Raw genomic sequence first — 12748 nt, 5'->3', positions numbered from 1 at the left:
TTTTTCTTTACTTTTTATTTATGTTGTTTAAGTATTTAAATTCCTATATGATGAATGGTTAGGTTTTTAATTTCAATTGTAATTCCAATTTTTCTAGATGTGTTGGTTACGACGTTTTTGGATGCATTTGTTTAGGGCAGTAGTTAGAAGTAAACCACCATAATTAATCTGTGCACTTTCGAATTACTAGAGAAAGCATAAAATAATGTGGCTACTCTCCTTGCTTGTAGTTACTTTTGAATCTCAAACAAGTTTTTGGCATTGTTGCGAGGGAGATAGTTCCATGTTGTTTTTCGCTTTCTTTTGGTAAATCAGAGTGCTTTATTTTCATTTTTTCCATCATTACTTGCAATAACAGTTGTATCGGTGGAGGTCACCAAGCCTCACAGTATGATAAAGACAAGTTCCACCCTGTAGTAGTACCTCAAGAATTGAGCAACCCCGGATCCCTGCCAGTAAGCTCCCAAAAAGTCAAAAAAAAAAAAAACCATTCTTTTGTGCTTATCTTATTCTAGTTGTGGGCAGTTTTCTGTTACATGAGTGGTAGGTGAGTATGTAATACTGAGAATATGTTAGAAAGAAGAGATGCAACAAGTAGTGATCCTATACATATACTCTCATCAATAACTTTCAATATGGGAGACCAACAGCAAAACCCTCCACCTAAATATCTGAAAGATAGGTTCTACCCTGCTAGAGCCGCCCAGCCTTCCTACATAGTCCTACCACATGCCCAGGGCAATAATTTTATGCTCAAATCTCAACAAATCACTATGTTGCCCCACTTTCATGGGCTGACCTCTAAGGATGCATACCTATTTCTAAGGGAATTTGAAGAGGTATGTGTTCTGACTAAGATACAATAGCTTTCAGATAATGCTATTAAGCATAGGTTCATCACTTTTGCATTGAAAGACCAAGCTAAGAAGTGGTTGTATGGGTTACCCAAAAATTCCATAACCTCATGGGAACAGTTCACAGTTGTCTTCCTCAAGAAGTTTTTCCCAACTCACAATGCCAATAATCTTAGAAGTGATATCCTTTAGTTTAGGCAAAAGCCTAGTGAGTCTTTTTTAAACTTATGGAGAGATTCAAGGATCTATTCCAAGAATCCCTCACCATGGCCTAGACTTACGGCATTTATGCCAAATAAGTTATAGGGTATTGATTACCCAACTAAACAAATGATAGAGTCTATGTGCCCTGGGGGATTCACATCTTTTACAGATGAAGGAAAGCATGGAAATTCTTACTTGACTTAGCTGAAAAAACCTGTGAGTGGGAATCAACCCAAGAAAGTGAAAGAACCATAGGAGGGAAAGGTTATTTTTTGAATGGGATAGTAGCCAAGGAAGCCCACTTAGATAGCCTTATCAAAAGGATTGAGGCTATTGTTACTAAAGAGCCATTATCGATCAATTTGGTTAAGGTGTGCAATTGGTGCCAGCCCCCTAGACATATTATGGAAGAATGGCCCAACACCTATGGGGGGGCACTTCCAATGACAGTGTTAATGCCTTATTTCAAAATAATCCATATAGTGACACTTACAATCCAGGGTGGAGAAATCACCCAAATTTCTCCTGGAATCAGGGCAACCAAGCAGGGCCTTTCAATTTCCATAGTCAATGTCAACCTGGACCCCAAAGGACTCAATAGCCTTTTTCCCAAAATGCTTTTCCTAAGCCAAATGTAGGACCTCAGGCTAGTTTCCCTAGGCCCCCTCTCCTATCATCTTATCAGCAACCCCCTGGGTCTACCAACATTGGAGAGGCAAGCAAAATAAGTGACTTGGAAAAGAATATGGCCCTCCTCATGACAAGCCATCAAAATCTTACGAGAAAACTTACCCAAGTTGTCTCAATTCTATGTGAGAGGGAGAAGGGAACATTGCTCAGTCAACTAGAGCCTAACCCTAGGCATCAGCCTGTTAGTTCACAAATACCAATTAATGCATCACTAAATATAGTACAAGGTTAGACCCAACAAGGGCCCTCAAACCAATGTCATGTTTTTTATGCTCTTAGGAGTGGTAGAGAGTACCAACAAAGTGTTCCTAAATCTTTCCCATCTATTACGCCTGTTAACTCTCCTTCTGTTGAGGACACAAGTGTGCCTCTTGTTCTAGGTTCATCTGATGAACCTAAAGCAATAAAGATGATTTGGTTGAAGAAACCAAAAATGATTCTTCTGAAAAAGGCCAAATCCCTAACAGTCTTTATGTTCCTCCTGTCCCCTTTCCTAATTGCTTGGTAAACAAAAAGGAGACTGCTTCTATGGATGAGATTTTAGAAGTCTTCAAAAAGGTAGAAGTGAACATCCTTCTTTTGGATGCCATATCTCAGATCCCCACCTATGCAAAGGTCTTGAAAGATTTGTGTACTTACAAACGTATCACTAATGTGCCCAAAAAGGAGTTTTTGGCAAATAACATTAGTTCCATGATTACTTAGCCTATAGCAGCCAAGTACAAGGATCCAGAGAACCCTACCATAGCTTGTGTCATAGGCAGCACCAACATTGAGCATGCCTTACTTGACCTTGGCGCAAGTGTGAATCTTTTGCTTCACCATGTGTATAAGCAACCAGGATTGGGAGAATTAAAAGTCATTGGAACTACTCCCAGTTGGCAGATAGGTGATGAGCACATTTATGTGCAAAATCTTAGGTAGTAAAGCATCTATTTTACATATTTAGAATGGAGCTATATTGGGTTTTACTCTCTTTTTATAGGTTTTATATTTTCAATACCTTAAGGACTATCGGGCATCGTATCTCCAATTTTACACATAAAGAGGTCCCATTTCTTTTCATGGTTGCGAAGAGGATAAAATTCTGAGCAAGGTGGACATGTTGCAGTACACATTCTTTTTGACACCCATACACACGATTATTCTTTTCAGGCCAGAAAAAGAATAATGGACCAAAACTGATTTGAGATGCAGAACCAGCCCATAAGCAGTTGTTCCAGGGGTATAAGGAATATTTCAAGATGCCAACAAGGATGGAGGGACCCATATGGGGTGTTGAACACTCTCTATCCTCCACTTTTGGAGATTCTATCTTTTTGGATATTTTGTGAAGATTTTCTCTCTCCTATCCTCCACCTCATCACCCAAATCATTGAAGCTCCTTTTCTCCTCAATTTTCTCTCCCTTTTTCTCCTAATTCCTATTTTCTACCTCATCACACAAATTCGGCCAAGAGGTTGCATACAAAAGAGAAGAAAAAAAATAGGAAAAAAAAGGCAAGAAATAAAAAATCCCCTCCTTCCTATTTTATCTCTACCTCCCCATTCCCTAAATAAGAAAGTCAATCAAGGAGAGGAGGGCGCATCTTTCTTCTCTAGTTTTTCTCTTTTTCTCTAGTTTTTTTCTCCTCTAGTTCTAATTCTCTGTTTCTTTGTTTTAGGTTTTGTTTTAAGCACTGATGTAATGTTTTTACAATGAATGCAAGCATTTTTATTTTTTATTCAGTCTTTTATTTTTATTGTTTATGGTATTGAAGTTGTAATAATTTTAATTTACTAGTTCTAGGCTTAGTTCTAGGTGACAAGAATAAGTTGTGGATCATCTCTTCTAAGTTCAGAATTTCTCTTTAGATTTGTTTTCTCTAGGCCTAGCAATTTTAAATTTGGTTCATTCTAGATCTGGTTTTTAGGGCTGGTAGTATCCCAAATCAATCATGTTATTTTAATTCAAGGATTCAAGTATTGAAGTTCATGTAGGTAGGCTTCTTCATAAGTCTTCTCACCCCCCCCTCTCATTCCCTCTTCTTCCTACCCATCATTCTTAAATTAGGTTTTAAATTTTTAGTTTTACATTATTGCTTTCCTTTCTCCCAAGGTTCATGGTTAGATTATGCGTTGGCTTTGACCCTCTCTAGCCATAGAACCATCCTTTTATTGCCTTTACTTTCAGTCATTTACTTTGCCTCCCTTCCCCTAAATCTAAGTAGAGCAGCCTTTGTAAGAGTAACTCTCTAATCAAGTAGGGAAGCTCATATTATTTATGGTGCATCCCTCAGGCTAAGTAGAGGAACCTACTTGTGTGCCTCTCTCTAGCTTTGTCCCCTTTATTTGCATTTTTATTTATTTTTCAGCAACTTTTATTTTAGTATTTTTACTTTTAGTTATTTGATTTTTAATTGCATGGTTTGAGTATTTAAATTCCTAGATGATGAAGTTAGGGTTAGATGTGAATGGTTAGGTTTTTAATTTCAATTGCAATTCTAATTTTCCTAATTGTGTTGGTTAGGACATTCATTTTAAATACATGTGTTTTAGGGCGGTAGTTAGAAGTAGATCACAATTGTCAATTTGTGCACTTTTGCATTACTATGAAAAACCTAAAATAAAGTGGTTGCTCTCCTTGTGTTCGACCCATTAGCTATACTGGTCCTTATGCTTGCGGTTATTTTTAAAATTCAAACAATAGGTCTATTAAAATTCCTAAAGGGATGGTTAAGGATGTCTTGCTTAATGTGGGGGTATTTATTTTCCTTGTTAATTTCATTGTGTTAGATACCAAGCCCTTCTCAACCAAGGATGAGATCCCAATAAGTATAAGAAGACCACTCCTATTTACCAGCAATGTATTAATCAACTATCAGAATGGTTTCCTAAGTTTATCTTTTGGCAACTAAACTGTTGAGTTTAACATGTTTAGGATAGGCAAGCAACCACATATGGAAGAAGAGATCAATATTGATTTTGATTCAGAATTCCAAGAATGTATGGATTAGTTGGATGATGATAGTGAAAAAAAAAATTGAAGTCTTAAGTCTTCACACACCTGTGGAGCCCTTAGGACCCCTTTTCAATTCCATTCCCAAACCTTCTATAGTTGATCCCCCTAAGCTAGATATTAAGGAATTGCCATATAATTTGAGATATGCTTTCCTAGGGCCTGAACAGACTCTTCCTATAATAATTTCTTCATATTTGACTTCTATCCAGGATGAGGAGTTATTTAAAGTGTTAAAAGACAATAAGGAAGCCGACAATAAAGAAGCCCTAGGTTGGACCATGGTTGACATCAAGGGTATAAGCCCTTCTATCGTACAACATTATATACATCTTATGGAGGATTCCAAACCATCCACGGAACCCGAAAGAAGAGCTAATCCAATTATGATAGAAGCCATTAAGAAAGAGATCCTAAAGTACTTAGATCATGGAATAATTTATCTTATTTCTGATAGTCAATGGGTAAGCCCAGTTCACGTAGTGCCCAAGAAGTTTGGTGTTATTGTAGTTCCCAATGCCAATAATAAACTAATTCCAACCCGTGTCCCAATAGGGTGGAGAGTGTGTACAGACTATAAGAAACTTAATGCGGTAACCTAGAAGGATCACTTCCCATTACCATTCATTGACCAAATGTTAGAGAGGTTAGCTGGATATGAGTACTATTATTTTCTTGATGGATATCCAGTTATAACCAGATCTTAATTTTTTTAAATAACCAACATAAGACCACTTTTACATGCCCATATGGAACATTTGCTTACAGGCATATGCCCTTTGGCTTTACAATGCCCCTGCTACGTTCCAACAATGCATGATGAGCATTTTTTTTGACATAGTCAAAAAATTCTTAAAAGTATTTATGAATGACTTCAATTCATGGGAATACCTATTCTAAGTGTCTTCACCATCTTTCTTTAGTTTTAAAAAGGTACATATCTAAGAACTTGGTTTTGAATTGGGAGAAATGCCATTTTATGGTTAAATTTGTTATTGTTTTAGGCCATGGAGTGTCCAAGGAGGTAATTAAAGTAGATAGAGCAAAAGTGGATGTAATTGTTAATTTACCACCTCCCCAATTTGTTAAGGACGTCCGGTCTTTTCTGGGCCATGTTGACTTCTATAGAAGGTTTATCAAGAACTTTAGTCAATTAGCCCGACCTTTCACTACACCACTTGCCAAAGATCAAACTTTTGAGTTTTCTAAAGAGTGCGTAGAATTCTTCAATCACCTGTTTGGACTAAACCTTTTGAACTGATGTGTGATGCTTCAGATTTTTCCAGAGTAGCGGTTTTGGGTTAAAGGATTAATAAGATGCCTATTGTATTTACTATGCTAATAAGACCCTAAATAATGCACAACTCAACTATACAATCACTGAAAAAGAACTTTTAGCTATTGTGTTGCGCTAGAAAAGTTTTGGTATTACTTAGTTGGGTCATATGTGGTAGTGTACACTAATCATTCTGCTCTTAGATACCTTGTTCAGATGTCAAAGCCTGTCTCATTAGGTGGGTTTTACTTTTACAAGAGTTTGATTTAGAAATTAGGGATAAGAAAGGAGTTGAAAACCTAGTTGCAGACCATTTATCCCGGCTTCCTAATTCCTTGACTATTGATTCTCTAGCCAACGAGCATTTTCCAGATGAACAGTTACTTACAGTGTCTAGTGAATCTTGGTTTGCTGACATTGTCAACTTCTTAGTTTTCGGTGTGACTCTGGATCACTGGTCCACCCAAGATAGGTATCTATTCCTTTCCCAAGTTAAGCATTTCTTTTGGGACGATCCTTATCTTTTCAAAGTTTATCTTGACCAAATTATCAGATGTTGTGTGCCTAATTATGGGCAGCAATCAATTTTATCTTTTTGCTATGATCACGTATGTGGTGGACAATTTAGACCTAAAAAGACTACGGCAAAGGTTCTCCAATGCGGATTTTATTGCCCCACTCTTGTTAAAGATGCTTTTGGTTTTTGCAAGGCTTGTCCCGCCTGCCAGTCTTTTGGCCGCATCAATAAGAGGAACATGATGCCCCTTCAACCCTATTTTGGTAGTTAAGATCTTTGATGTATGGGGCATCGATTTTATGGGACCATTCCCTAATTCCTTTGGGAATTTGTACATACTTTTGGTAGTTGATTATGTTTTTAAATGGATAGAGGACATACCTTGTAAATCTAATGGCCACAAAATGGTGGTCTATTTTCTCAAAGAGAACATTTTTTCCCTCTTTGGTACACTACGTTTTATAATTAGAGATAGAGGTACTCATTTTTGTAATTAACCTTTTGAGGCCTTAATGAAAAAGTATGGGATCACCCATAAGTTAGCTACTCCTTATCACCCCCAAACTAGTGGCCAAGTGGAGGTGTCTAATAGGTAAATCAAACAAATCTTGGAGAAAATTGTTAATCCCAACTAGAAGGATTGGTCCCTTAGGCTCATTGATGCCTTATGAACCCATCGGACTGCATTCAAGATTGACTTTGGTCAATCTCCCTACCATCTGGTGTATGGAAAAGCATGTCACTTACTGGCTGAATTAGAGCATAAGGCCTTTTGGGCCATCAAAAAGCTCAACTTTGATTTGTCTGATGTAGGTATTCATCTTAGGCTCCAACTATCTGAATTGGAGGAACTTAGGAATGATGCCTATGAAAGTTCTAAAATTTACAAGGAAAAGACCAAAGCCTTCCATGATAAGCATATTCTATGTAAATCTTTTGCAATTGGTGATAAGGTCTTATTGTACAACTCTTGATTGCATCTTTCCCTGGTAAGCTTAGATCCCAATGGGATGGCTCATTTATTGTACATAATGTATATCCCCATGGGGCTGTGGAGATTCTGAATCCAGGAACAGGGGTAATTTCTAAGTTTAATGGTCAGCATTTAAAATCATTCCTCGAGCTTCCTACTGTTGTTAGTGAAGAAGTCATGGATCTCCATGAACCTCTTTACACAGATAACTGTCTTTTCACCAAGTATATCCCCCTTACAATGTCTATGCTTTTAATTCTTTCCATGCATTGAGGACTTTCCATGACTTAAGTGTGGGGGAGTGAAACCAGTTTCTTTTTGCCTCTTTTTTCTCCCTTTGTTTGAGCTTATTTTTCTTTTTGTATTTGAGCTTGCTAAGGATGAAGTCCTACTTTGGCTTTTGGCTAATGATCATACCATTCAATTGCTTGATGCATGAAAGTAATAATTTTGATTAAGGTACTCATCTTGAACACATAAAAACCCTATTGAGAAGAAAGAAAAAAACCTGTGTCTTGAGGTGGGACTCTCTTTTGAAAAATAAGAGAACCTTGTTTTACGGTGTTGGACCATATGTAAGTCTGTGGATTCCTTGTACTCTTGATTTGGGGTTGAGGCCTTCTTTTTAGATTGGCATGAATTGACAAATACATAATTTTAAATGAAGGGTGGAAAGTGATATAAAGGAAGAGAAAGAGTTGATTTCCTTGGAACTAGACAGGGCATTGCGCCTTAGGAAGCGTGGTGTCTTGTACGAAATTCTTAGAGAGGAAACATCTGAAAGAACTCTAACATCACTGTCTATGTGGGCATATAAAAAAAGTGAAGCTACATAGTAACTTGGGTGTCTGATGTTTGCTCCACCATGTCATTCAAGCTAATAGTGGTGGAGTAGGATAGAGTTTATTATGGAAAAAAAGAAAAAGAAAAAAAAGAGAAAGTAAACCACACAGCAAGAAAGTATGTGCAAATGTTATCAATGTCTTGGTAACATGTTTGGTCAAAAACACTCCAATGCCTTAGCCCTTGGTTCCCTATTACTTCATAGGTGGTCTTGCCTTAAGATAAGGATGTTTTGAAAGAGATAAGATGAGTTCTGAATTAAGAAATATGCTGATGTCTAGAATTGATATGGGGTAATCAAAATTCAAGTGTGGGGGTCCCTAGATTAAGTATAAGAGGAATTATCTTTGCTCTGGATCAGTATAGCCCTTACCTTTAGCCAAGGTTGGGATTTTTTTCTCAATTTTGGGTGTATATTCACTGTAAACACCCACGAGACACAACTCGTCCACTAGAGTTGACCTAAGGGATTACAGGCTTGTTGCACATTCTAAATGCAACCGTGATTCCTATGAAAGTGAGTTAGATTTTTTGTTGTTTACTTGTTTATTCATTTTGTTTTGCTTGAGGACTAGCAAAGTCTAAGTGTGGGAGAATTCTGATGAGCACATTTATGTGTGAAATCTTAGGTAGTAAAACATGAATTTTTACATACTTAGAGTGGAGCTACCTTGGGTTTTACTCTCTTTTTGCAGGTTTTGTATTTTAAAGGCCTTAGAGACTATCGGATGCTATATCTCCAATTTTATACTTCAAAAGGTCCCATTTCATTGAATGGTTTCAAAGAGGATGAAATTCTGAGCAAGATAGGTGTGTTGCATTAAAAGTACACATTCGTTTTGACACCCGTACACTTGATTGTTCTTTTCAGGCCAAAAATAGAATAATGAACCAGAAGAGAACCGAGATGCAAGCCCAGCCCTTCTGCAGTTGTCCCAAGGAAACAAGAGAATATTCCAGATGCCAACAAAGTAGAAGGGACCCACCTTGGGCACCACCTTTTCTCACCTTGGGTGATTCTCTCCTTATAGAGATCTTGTGAAGATTTTCTCTCTATTTGTCTCTTTGATAGGTTTTTTTCCCTTTGGGCTCCTTTCCTACTGATGGCAATGCTGAAGGTGGGAATAGAGCTCTAGGAAATTTTCCTATTTTCATTGTGTTTTGATTTTTTGCTTTGTACAAATTTTCCTCTTCTTAATAAAAATCCCATATCTCTCTCTTAATTTCCACATAAGACAAGGGGCATTGACGAAAATTCCAAATAAATTAGAAGATTGTCCAAATCTTGGAAAATCTTCCAAGAGAGGAGGTTGCCCACGTTTGAAGAAAAGAAAAAAAAAAAAAAAGGAATAAAAATTTTCTATTTTATCTCCCCTATCTCCATTCTCCCTTTTTTTTCTCTTCTTTCCTATTTCCACCTCATCACATGATCCTAGAAGACCACCTTTGGACCATCCTCTCGTTTCTCATCTCTCTTACTTCCTATTTTATCTCTCTCCCCTATCCCTATAAATACAAGTCGACCAAGGGGGAAGGGCATCCTTCCCTTGTGCTTGCTTCTCTAGTTCTATTTTTCTAGTCTTCTTCTAGGTTTTTAGTTGAGCTCTCTCTCTCTCTCTTCGGTTATTTTGCTTAGTTTTTTTTTTTTTTTATTCAAGCACTTTTGTATTTTTTTTTGTTTATTAATGTGAGTCTTTTTTTATGCTATTCAAGTTTTTATTGTTCATGCAATTCAAGTTATTCAAGTTATAATAATTTTAATTTACTAGTTCAAGGCTTAGATCTAGGTGACAAGACCGAAGCTTTGAAGCATCTCTATTCAAGTACAAGTTTTTCTTCAAGATTTATTTTCTCCAAACCTAGCAATTTTAGATTTGGTTTATTCCAGATTTGATTTTTAGGGCTAGTAGTATCTCAAATCTATCAAGTTTTTAGTTCAAGAATTGAAGTTCAGGTAAGTAGGCTTCTACATAAGTCTTCTCACCACCCCTCTCATTCCCTCTTCTTGTGACTCATTCATTCTTAATTTAGGATTTAAATTTCAGATTTTACTTTGATGCTTTCCCTTTCCCCCAAGGTCCTTGGCTAGATGCATGTGTTGGTTTTTCCCCTCTCTAGCTATGGAACCATCCTTTTACTTTCGTTATTTATATTGCATCCCTTTCCCTAAGCCAAGTAGAAAAGCCCTTATAAGAGTACTCTCTGGTCAAGTAGGGAAGTTTGCATTATTTACGATGCATCCCCTGGGCTAAGGAGAGATACCTACTTGTGTCCCTCTCTCCAGCTTTATTCCCCTTTTTATTTTATTTATTTTATTTATTTCATTTCAAGACTTTTCTTTTACTTTTTATTTATGTGGTTTTAGTATTTAAACTCCTAGATGATGAATGACTAGGTTTTTAATTTCAATTGCAATTCCAACTTTCCTAGATGTGTTGGTTAGGACGTTTTTAGATGCATTTGTTTAAGGCGGTAGTTTGAAGTAGATCACCATAATTAATCTGTGCACTTTCACATTGCTAGAAAAAGCTTAAAATAAAGTGGTTGTTCTCCTTGTGTTCGACCCGTTAGCTACACTGATCCGTATGCTTGCGATTACTTTTAAATCTCAAACAGGCATGCCTTTCTATTATTCATAGGCAGATTCTTAGGATACAATCAAGTGAGTATGCACCCAGATGACCACAAGAAGATAGCCTTCACTACGCTATAGGGAACTTATTGTTACAAGGTGATGCCCTTTGGATTGAAGAATGTCGGGGCAACTTATCAGAGAGCAACTACAACCATCCTGCATGATATAACGCATAAAGAGGTGGAAGTCTATGTGATGACATGATAGTGAAGTTGAGGGACCAACAGGGGCACGTCCCCGCATTGAGACGGTTATTTAAAAGAGTCAAGAAGTACCAGATAAAGTTGAATCCTCATAAATGTGCAGTTGGGGCAACCATAGGAAAATTATTGGGATTCTTGGTGAGCAAAAGAGCCATTGAATTCGATCTTGTCAAAATCAAGGCAATTTAAGAGATGCCCACACCTCGCACTGAAAAGGAAATATGAGGATTCTTGGGTCATTCAGTATATTAGTAGGTTCATAACTCAATTGACTACAATTTGTGAACCCATCTTCAAACTACTGAAAAAGGATTAGCCCAGGGAGTGGAATGACTAGTGCCAACAAGCTTTCAATAAGATAAAAGGATATGTGATGAATCTACTAGTATTGACACCTCCGATTGAAGGAAAGCCACTTCTATTGTACTTATCGATTGGGGAATATTTCATGGGCTCCTTGCTAGCTCAAAAGAAGACAAAGAAGGGAGTAGAGTATACCATATACTACCTCAGCAAGAAGTTCTTGGAGTATGAGGCCTGTTACACATCTCTAAAAAGAGCACTAGTTTGGGAAACAAAAAGGCTGAGACACTACATGGTGGCATACCCAGTCCAGTTGATCTCAAGAATGGGTCCAATCAAGAATTTGTTTGAGAAACCAGCTCTCATAGGAAGGATGGCCCAATGGTTGTTACTGCTTTCAGAATTTGACATCACTTATGTCACTCAAAACTCCATCAAAGGGTAAGCAATTGCCGATCATTTGGCAACTGACCCCATAGAAGACGGAAGAATCTTGGATGATGCCTTTCCAAATAAAGAAATCACAACACTTGAAGAAGGAAGCACAACTGATGAATGGCAGTTGTACTTTGAGGAAGCATCTAACCAGAAAGGATGTGGTGCAGGAGTACTGCTTGTCACTCCAAATGGCCTTTATTTGCCCTCTTCTTTTTGCCTGGACTTCCCCTGTACCAACAACACTGTTAAGTATGAAGCATGTGTATTGGGATTGGAAGTGGCTCTTACTATTAGAGTAAAGAAGACCAAGGTGTACGGAGATTCAACCATTGTTATCTATCAAACACGGAGAAAATGGAAGACTAGAAATGAAAATTTGAAGCTATACTAGGAACATTTGGAAGAGGTAATTTGAAACTTTGAGAAGATATCTTTCAAATACTTCAAAGGGACAACAATCGATTTGTAGATGCCCTTGCAACTTTGGCCTCCATAGTAGAATGTAACCCTATGGCCCGAATTTGGCCGTTCATGGTAGTATATCAGAACACGATGAATTCTCTTACAGTAGACAGCAAGTCCTGGTTTGCATATATAGTAGACTTCATCAAAGAAAGGAAGTATCCCATTAAAGCTATAGATGGAGAGAAGAAGTTCTTAAGAAGATATGCCACCCAATTCATCCTCCAAGGGGACCTGTAGTACAAAAGATCCTATGATGAGATATAGTTACTGTGTGTGGATGAGGATCAAGCTAGAACAATCGTGGATGAAATCCATTATGGCCTTTGTGGACCCCACATGAATGCCAAGAT

General features: G+C 37.5%; 1 non-coding gene across 1 annotated transcript; it reads right to left on the bottom strand.

The window, feature by feature from the left end:
- Positions 1 to 1022: 1022 nt before the first annotated feature.
- LOC122068011 lies at positions 1023 to 1127 on the bottom strand. Its single transcript, XR_006136942.1, has one exon. It is a non-coding gene; the product is annotated as a small nucleolar RNA R71 (small nucleolar RNA).
- Between the last annotated feature and the right edge of the window lie 11621 nt (positions 1128 to 12748).

The sequence above is a fragment of the Macadamia integrifolia genome, unplaced genomic scaffold, assembly GCF_013358625.1.
Source record: "Macadamia integrifolia cultivar HAES 741 unplaced genomic scaffold, SCU_Mint_v3 scaffold3323, whole genome shotgun sequence".
In the NCBI taxonomy this organism is placed as follows: domain Eukaryota; kingdom Viridiplantae; phylum Streptophyta; class Magnoliopsida; order Proteales; family Proteaceae; genus Macadamia; species Macadamia integrifolia.
The sequence above is the reverse complement of the archived record's forward strand: the minus strand, read 5'-3'. Positions and strand labels throughout refer to the sequence as shown.